Source organism: Crocodylus siamensis, chromosome 1 (genome assembly GCF_052110815.1).
Source record: "Crocodylus siamensis isolate JL-2025a chromosome 1, ASM5211081v1, whole genome shotgun sequence".
Taxonomy (NCBI): Eukaryota; Metazoa; Chordata; order Crocodylia; family Crocodylidae; genus Crocodylus; species Crocodylus siamensis.
This window is the reverse complement of record NC_143395.1, coordinates 218,897,710-218,906,386: the sequence shown is the minus strand read 5'-3', so window position 1 is coordinate 218,906,386 and position 8,677 is coordinate 218,897,710.

The window sequence follows — 8,677 nt, the reverse complement described above, 5'->3', positions numbered from 1 at the left end:
GAACTGTCCTCTACTCACTATTTTCACACAATTCATGGTTTCACAGACCTCCAGCCATCTCTTTCCCAAGCTAAAGAATACCAGCACTTCTGGTCCCTCCTTGCATGGAAGCTGTTCCATGCCCCTGTTCATTTTTGCAGCCTTTTTATATGCCTATATCCTTTCTGAGACAGGGTGACCAGAACTGCACAATGTATTCAAGATGGGGGCGTACGTGCATAGTCATACCCATGGAAGCAGGGCAGCCTTGAAGGGGGTCTCAGGATTCCTCCTGCCAAATGGGGCCTGTTCCTCAGGACTACGGTATTAGGGCAGGGGTGGGAAATTATTTTGGGTGGAGGGCTGCTTACTAAGTTTTGGCAAGCCATCGAGGACCACATGACAGGGAGCTGGGGCAGATAAATATTAATTTCTAAATTTTTAGGGGCCCCATGGGCCAGAAAGAATTGCCTGGCGGGCTACATGCGGCCCACGGGCCACATTTTGTCCACCACAGTATTAGAGGATTGCCAAACTGGAGAGAACTGGATCTCACGCAACTCAACCTCCTTGACTGCATCTGGATGACATCTGGCAATTCCTCAACATGGTGCCCAAGCCACTGTTCTCCCACCCGTATACCTGTTATCTTTCTCCCTTGGCGGAATGTGAACTCCCAAGAAAAAATTACCTGATAAGCCGCTAAATCACACCATGGCACCCAGCCATGGAGCCCCAACACTTGCTTCCCTTTGGGCTACCCTCTACTGGGCCATCTGCTAGATGGTCAGGATACCTCCTTTTTAGGGTTTGCTAGCTCCATCCATTCATGCCAGACTCAGCAGGTCCAATCACAAACTCTGCCCTTTGCCCTCATCCACTGAGACCACACCCACCCCAAACCCCACTCACACCCTCAGCTCTTTAAAGGGAGGTGCATCCAGTCTCTTAACAACATGAGCTAGGTCTGAAGGGCTGCAGGGGTTGGTCATGGGGCCTTGCAAGGCCTGTGGGCCATGGATTGACAATGTGGGCCATGGATTAAGAACTACAGTTTTATACTGGGTTTACTTTAACCCCAGTGGGAAGTTCAAACACCTGACATGTTAGCCCCATGTATTGCTCAGAGTGCAGCTACCAGCTGAGCATTTCTCAAGATCTTTCGCAAATTAGTTGTCCTGTAAATGCAAGCATACAGTTGCTAGTCCATGAAGGATGCACGTGTGTTCATGTACCATGGCTAGAGCATCTGTTTAATCCATGGATATTCTTTGAGCCTATGTGCACTGCTGAAAACTGGTTATTATTACCCATTAAAGCTTGATCAAACCAGAAGCAAGGCAAAGTATCCTTTAGGGCTGTTCCAAGCAGTCACAGCTAGTTCGGGTTTCACATCTCTTGACCTAAAGTGACACCTGGCCAGCCGCTGTATGTAAAGGGTGGAGAATAGAGTAGCTACTGTTTCTTGTATTGCAAGTAGCATTCTGCAGACTGGTCTCTTTTCAGAGGGGGTGAGAGTCATGGAATAGTGTCTGCCCTGTGCACTGTTCCAGTGAGCATGACAGATGCATGTGTCCAAATGTGAGTGTTTCATACATTGTGAGTTTACACACATAGCAGAGAAATACTTCCATGTAAATGCCAGCAAGCGAGGATTACCCATGTGCAAGCATTTGGTGTTAGCAAGTCCGAATGTGCCAATACCAGTGTATTCCTTTGACACATGGTCTTTGAAAACACATTAGTTCTCTGACTGCATGCATGTCCCAGTTTTTGTGCATGGTGTTATATTGTGACACTGCTTTCTGGACGCAGTTCAATAACTAAGATAACATTAAGGGCTGGACCCATCCCAGTGCAGGTGCAGAAAAATGTTACCTGGACAACTGCAAGATTAAAAGTGCTGAGAGGTAGAGAGAAAGAAGCAGAGAAACCTGACCTTGCATTAATGAGGTGTCATTGCCTGACCACCTGGGCAGACTAACGGTAGCCAAACAAAGCAGGCTGTAATGGAACACCTCTCATTAGTGTCATAAAGTTTATTATTATACCCATGTCTTTCTATTCTCTGCCTTTGCCCAACCCCCTTTTGGCCACCACTCTAGCAAAGAAAGGTGGTGGGTGTGCAAAAGGCTAGAAACTCTATCTACTCATTGAAGAGAGATATGAGTAGTAGCAAGCCCTACTTGTGCCCACATGTGGTTTCAGTCTCTGCCCCAATGGCACTGGAGCACATAACCATGATACACCCTGGTGCGGGCCCACATACTGGCAGCTGTGTGTCCAATGGCCTCCTGCAATGCTAACAAGTCAGGAATGTGGTGGAATCTAGTCATATTTGATTCCAGCTTCTTAGCTGGTTTTATAGTTTTGATTGTCTGGCAGAGCAGCTGGGGAGAAGGGAAGGGAAACCCCACTCACAGCCCCACCCTTACCTGCGGTGCATCTAGGATCCTCCCAGACAGTGGTTTCCTCTGGAAGCCAAGCAAGCCAGGCCAGGATCATTCCCCACACCCAACCACGCTGGAGGATCAGAGGCCAGTGGCCAAGTAACTTGCTGGTGCAGTCAGGCTCGGGGATTGGGGACAGGGCCAGAAACCCATGCCAGTCCTAATGAAAAACAGCTGGCTGGCTGCAACAGACCCAGTCATCCCCTTGGCAGGGATTACAGGCCACAGCTGTGCAGCAGCAGTGTTCACCAAGGGGAAAGGAGGAGCAGCTGGAGCCTTTATGAAGCTCCTGGAACTGAGGCATGGAGGGGAACAGAGTGCAGAGTGCATGGGACAATGAACAGGTGAGGAGCAGCTGAGCTGCTCACTTTTTGATGTGCTTTTTAAAAACAAACTATTAGGGATATGTGGGGCAAAGCTCAGCACCTTCAGCTGCAAGGCTGAGTGCGAATTAGACTTGGACTAATGCTAACTGACTGCAGACTTTATAGGGCTATCAGAGATGCTATGGAGTATTTACTAGAGCTGTGCAAAGTTTTGGGTGCTGACTCAATTCAGAGGAGATTCTGCCTGATTTGGTGGCTGAAGCTCTGAATCCGAATCTGATCAGGAGACCAATTTAAAGGTCTGAATTGATTCAAAGTTCTCCAAATCGATTCAGAAAAGATCTGGAGAGCTTCAGCAATTTAGGCAGTCCCCGCTCGCTGCAGCAGGGAGCTGGGCCTGGATTCCATGCTGGTAAGTAGAGGGCGGAGGGGACCATGGGGGGCCCCCTGCTAGGTCCCATCCCCTGTCTTCTCCCCCAGCCTCCCTGGCAGCAACTGGTGAGTCAGGGCTTTTTTTCCCCTTTTTTTTTTAAGGGCCGGGAGCTGGGGTGGGCAGGGCAGCCATGGTGGGGTGGGGACTAGGAGAGCAGGTAGGGGTTGGGGGGCTCATGGCAGAGCCCCCCACACAGCGTGGGGCAGTGGGGGGCAATGGGTATCATCCCTGCCTGGCAGCAGCCAGTGGGTGGGGCGTTTTTTTTTTTTTGTTTGTTTGTTTTTAAAGGACCGGAGCTGGGAGAATGGGTGGGGCAGCCATTGAGAGCTAACGGGGGGTGGGGGGCCGATTTGGAGATTCAGCTGATTCAGCTGCAGCCAAATCTCTGAATTAGATTTGGCCAACTCTGTTTGGGACAGTGATTCGAATCACCAAATTGAATCACTGTCCCCCAAATCAGCTGAATCCGAAGCAAATACTATCTTCTTCGTACAGGCCTAGTAGTTATAATTGGAGGTTTGAGGTGGGAGTGTATGAGCTGGAGCAGCTCCCACTTTGGCTCCTAGGGCCCCATAGCTGACCCAGAGGCCCAGCTTGTTAAGACTGGTGGTACAGTGGTTCCCTTTTGAGGAGAGGGACAGTTCCTGTATTGAAAATTACCGCCTGAAAGATTCCATCAGAGTTGTGGCAGGTGAGACTATGAGGACCAGAGCTCCCTAGGTTCGAGGAGGAGAACATACTGGGCCATCTTATTGAGGACTCGGCTAGACTTCCTCCTCTATGCTGGGAAGGCAGCAATGATTGACAAATGTTGGTGCATTGATCGGGAAGGAAAAACTAGGAAAAAGAAAGATTTAAGGAGGGAGTTTTTCCTTTTTCTTTTCCCTGGTGATGAACTTCAGTGTCTACTCAGCACTACTTCAGTGTCTACTCAGCACAGAGACATGGCAAGGATGACATGGGGTTGCCCCAAGGGGTGGCTGCCCTACAGGTACAGGATCTGCTTATCCAGCTTCTGCAGGGACAGCAGAGGCAAATGGAGGAGTTTTGTGAGCAAGTGTTGAAGAACAGGTGACCCAGAGTGCTTTGTTTGGCAATCAACAGATGCCAAATGAGAAGCTGGAATTATGACAAGGCACCAGGGCAGGACCTGCAGAGGGGTTTAAGATGCCTAAGATGGACTGGGATGATGACCTGGAGGCCTACTGAAGCCTAGTTAGAAGCCTTTGAAAGGTTGGCCCTAGCTGCTAACTGGGCCATTGTGCACTGGGCTTATCAACTGGGACCTCTGTTAACAGGCAGCTTACAGGGCCATGCCTTGCAAAGAGGCTGTAGATTACAAAAAATGGAAGGAAGCAATATTATATTGAATGGCGGTATTGACTGAGACATACCATCTACAATTCAGAACAAGAAAGAGCCAAGAGGAGAAGTGACCCAGGGTACTGCTACAGTCCTTAAGAGACTTAGCTAAACAGTGGCTTAATCTGGAAACTCAACCCTTGGCTGAAGTAGAACAATTTATTGGGGACCTAGCTGAAGAGAAACAATAGACCCATGGCCTATGCTAATCGTAGACTCTTGAAACACGAGGTCCACTATACCACAGAAGAACGGGAGCGCATCACCATCAAGTGGGGAATAGAACTCTTCAAATATTACCTGATAAGTTCCAAATTTACGCTCATTGTGGATCATGGCCACCTTAAATGTCTTGCTGGTTTGCAACCAACAATGCCAGGATTATGAGGTGGAAACTGGCCCTGCAGCCCTATCGCTTCAAGATTAAGTATAGGCTCGGAAGGAAAAATACAGTTGTAGATTTTTGTGTCCTGCCAGCATGAACCAGAGAGTATTGCAACCAAAATGGGTCCACAAATATCACAACGATTCCCCCCGAGGAGACATCTTGAGAGAAGTAATGTGGGCGAGGGTGCTCATGGCTTAAAGGGGGAGATGTGGCAGAGTGGCTAGGGAGAAGGTAAGGCAAATCCCACTTGCACCCCCTCCATTGCCAGTGGTGCACCTGGGATCCTCCCAGACAGTGGTTCACCCCAGGAGCCAAGCAAGCCAGGCCAAGGCCATTCCCCACACCCGACCACACTGGAGGGACCAGGCTGACCAGAGGTCGGTGGCAGAGCTGCTCACTGGTGCAGCCAGGTTCAGGTTTTAGGGGTGGGGCCAGAAACCTGCACCAGTACTAATGATGAGCAGCTGGCCAGCTGCAACAGCCCCAGTTATCCCTTTGGCAGGGATTACAGGCCACAGCTATGCGGCAGCAGTGGACACCAAGGGAGGAGCATATGGAGCCTTTAAAAAGTTCCTGGATCTGAGGCATGGAGAGGAACATAGTGCAGAGAGCATGGGATGGTTGACGCGTGAGGAGCATCTGAGCTGCTCACGTTTTGTTGTGCTTTTTTAAGAACAACTGCTAGGGATACCTGGGGCAAAGCCCAGTGCATTCAACTACAAGGCTGAGCACAAATAAGACTTGGACTGATGTTAACTGACTGCTATTGGAGGATTGAGGTGGGAGTGTAGGGGCTGGAGAAGCTCCCACTCTAGCCCCTAAGGCCCCATATCTGACTTAGATGGTCAGCTGTCTCAAGACTGGTGATACTAATGGTTCCCCTTTGAGAAGAGGGAGGTTCCTGGATTGAACATCACCGCCTGAAAGAGTCCATCAAAGTCATGGTAGGTTAGACTGAGGACTGGAGTTCCCTAGATTCAGGGAGAACATACTGATCTGTCTTATTAAGCACATCACTACCATAGGCTACTGAGATGTCCCCCACTATGGTGGGAAGGCAGTGACAGCTCAGTGACACCTTGCTTGGCAAGTCTTTCCTGGCAAATGTTTTCCAAAAGAATTTGGTGGCTTTGTTTTGAAACAATTGACCTGAGAAGTCTAAGCCCTGTTTGGCATTATAAGGCTCAAATGCTTTTGTGGGTCTCTCTGCATCTTAGTGCCTCAGGACCCTTTATCATTGACAACCTTATTTGCCATCTCTCTGAATGCACCACAGTGGGGGCTGCTGCAGGCTGCTAGCTAGGAAGACTCCCTGGCACTAGCTGGTATTTTTCTATCACCTATTCTATATCAGGAGCCCAGTGCTAGGGCAAGTTATCAACACATTCCTGGTGTGGACAGAGCTTAGACCGACAAAGCTGCACTTTTGCTAGTACAATTCTCTTCAGTTCCCCTGAGCAAAATAACTAACATCAGCAACTATCAGTTGGTTCATACAACTGCATCTAGACACAAAGGGCTTCTGCTAAAAAAACTCTTCTGGTTGAGTCCCACCTCATCAAATCCTGACAGACATAGCTATATTGGTGGAAACCTGCAGCATAAGCCAGGACTTACCTACACAGAATACTTCACTGTTGTAAAGATACTGGCATAGTTAAACCCAGATGGCTCTATTTATAAGGGTTATGGTAGAGTTATAAGCCCTAAATAGTTTAATGACTATAGAGAGAATAATAACAGAGTATGATATAGAGAGTATCCTCTCTATAGTCATTAAACTCTCTATATCATACTGTGTTATTATCCTCTCTATAGTCATTAAAATAACACAGGGCCTGGGTAGTACTAGGATTTGGGGGGCAGTGCATGCATCTTCAGGAGGCTTCAAATGCCTCTACAATGTTCACAGTGTGGGGAACAAACAGGAAGGACTTGCCCTCCTGCTAGCTAACACCAACCCAGATACAGTGGGGCTCACCAAAATGTGGTGGGACCCAACGCATGACTGGGCGGCAAACATCAAGGGCTATAGGCTGTACAGGAGAGATAGGATAGGGAGGAAGAGTGGGGGTGTGGCACTCTATGTCAAGGAGCAATACACACCCTCAATGAGCAGCACTGGGTCAGAGGAGGGGCAGACCGAAGTGCTCTGGGTTAGAATACAAGGAGGTTGGGGAGAAAGGGACTTAATGGTGGGGGTCTACTACAGACCTCCCAACCAAGGAGAAGACCTAAACCAGGAATTCTTAAGTCAGCTCACAGAGGCAGTTATATCAAAGGATGTGGTCATCCTGGGCGACCTAAATTTTCCCATCTCCTGGGAGAAGCAGTCACCATACCTACAGGCTGGGGAACTCCCTTCTTGTCAGTGCCGAGGCAGAAAAGGATCTTGGAGTCATTATTGATGCCAAGATGAACATGGGCCGGCAGTGTGGGGAGGCAGTCAAGAAGGCCAACTGCACCTTGTCTGTCATGCATCCACAGATGCCATTTACAAACTAGTCAGAGGGGACCAGCAGGCATTGGGGGAGTCCCTGTTCCCTCCAGCACTCCCAGGAGTGACAAGAAATAGCAGTCACAAGCTGGCAGGGGGTAGATTTAGACTAGACATCAGGAGACACTACTTCACTGTCAGGGCAGCTAGGATCTGGAACCAACTTCCAAGCAAAGTGGTGCTGGCTCCTACCCTGGGAGGCTGGATAAACACCTGGCCGGGGTCATTTGACCCCAGTACTCTTTCCTGCCATGGCAGGGGTCAGACTTGATGATCTGCTTAGGTCACTTCTGACCCTATCAACTATGAAACTGTGAAACTATATGTAGTGCTATCTGGTCATGCCTATACTGGTTTAACTATACCAATACAACTATGCTGGCAGAATTCATTACCGAGACAAATTTTATCAGGTAGCTTCCCTGACAATGTTGTTTGTTTTGTTTTCTTTTTTTTTGTTGTCTGTCTTTCCAGGTGCAAGCATCCAGGTGAACTCTGAGCTCATTATCTTAATAGCAACGAGGTAAAGAGGGAAGAAGTGAGCAAGCAAGCAAACAGATCCAAAAATCTACTTGAAAATGGTAAATCCAGAAAAAAGATCTCCTCTCAGAGCATGAATGCAAAATAAAATCTACCTAAACACACTTCCCTGACTCCCTTAGGTCTTAGTGATGTATTTAATAAAGTGCTTATATGTCACATGATGGATGTTTTCTAGTTTAATACATTCAAATGAGCATGAAGCATGTACCACATTTCCAAGGGGCATCAGTGATGCTTTCCTATGCATCTGTATCTACCTCTGTTTGTTTGTTAACCCTTCACCTACCTCTGTCTGTCTGTCTGTTTGTTACAAGCCTTTGCCACAAATTCCCAGGCTCTGGGAACACTCTTGCTCCTCTGCACACACTCAGAACTCTGACTCACTACTTACCCAACACATTCCTGGGAAGTTTGCAACATCCACAGATGCCTCACAAACACTGCTCCGCAACTCTCATCATTATAACAACACCCGGCATTGGCATTGGGCATTGCAGTAACCACCCTGAGGCTTTTCATAAGCCATTCGTTGTGCAGTGTTGCTAATGCTGACAGGCACTTCCATTTGACTGCATGCTCTGGGGGCTTAGAACATGCCCCAAGGAATATCATTAACAGAGATTGGACTCAGAGATGCATTGCAAAGCACCAGGGGAAGATGGAGGAGAAAGGGAACACATTCAAACCTTTCATGTCTGC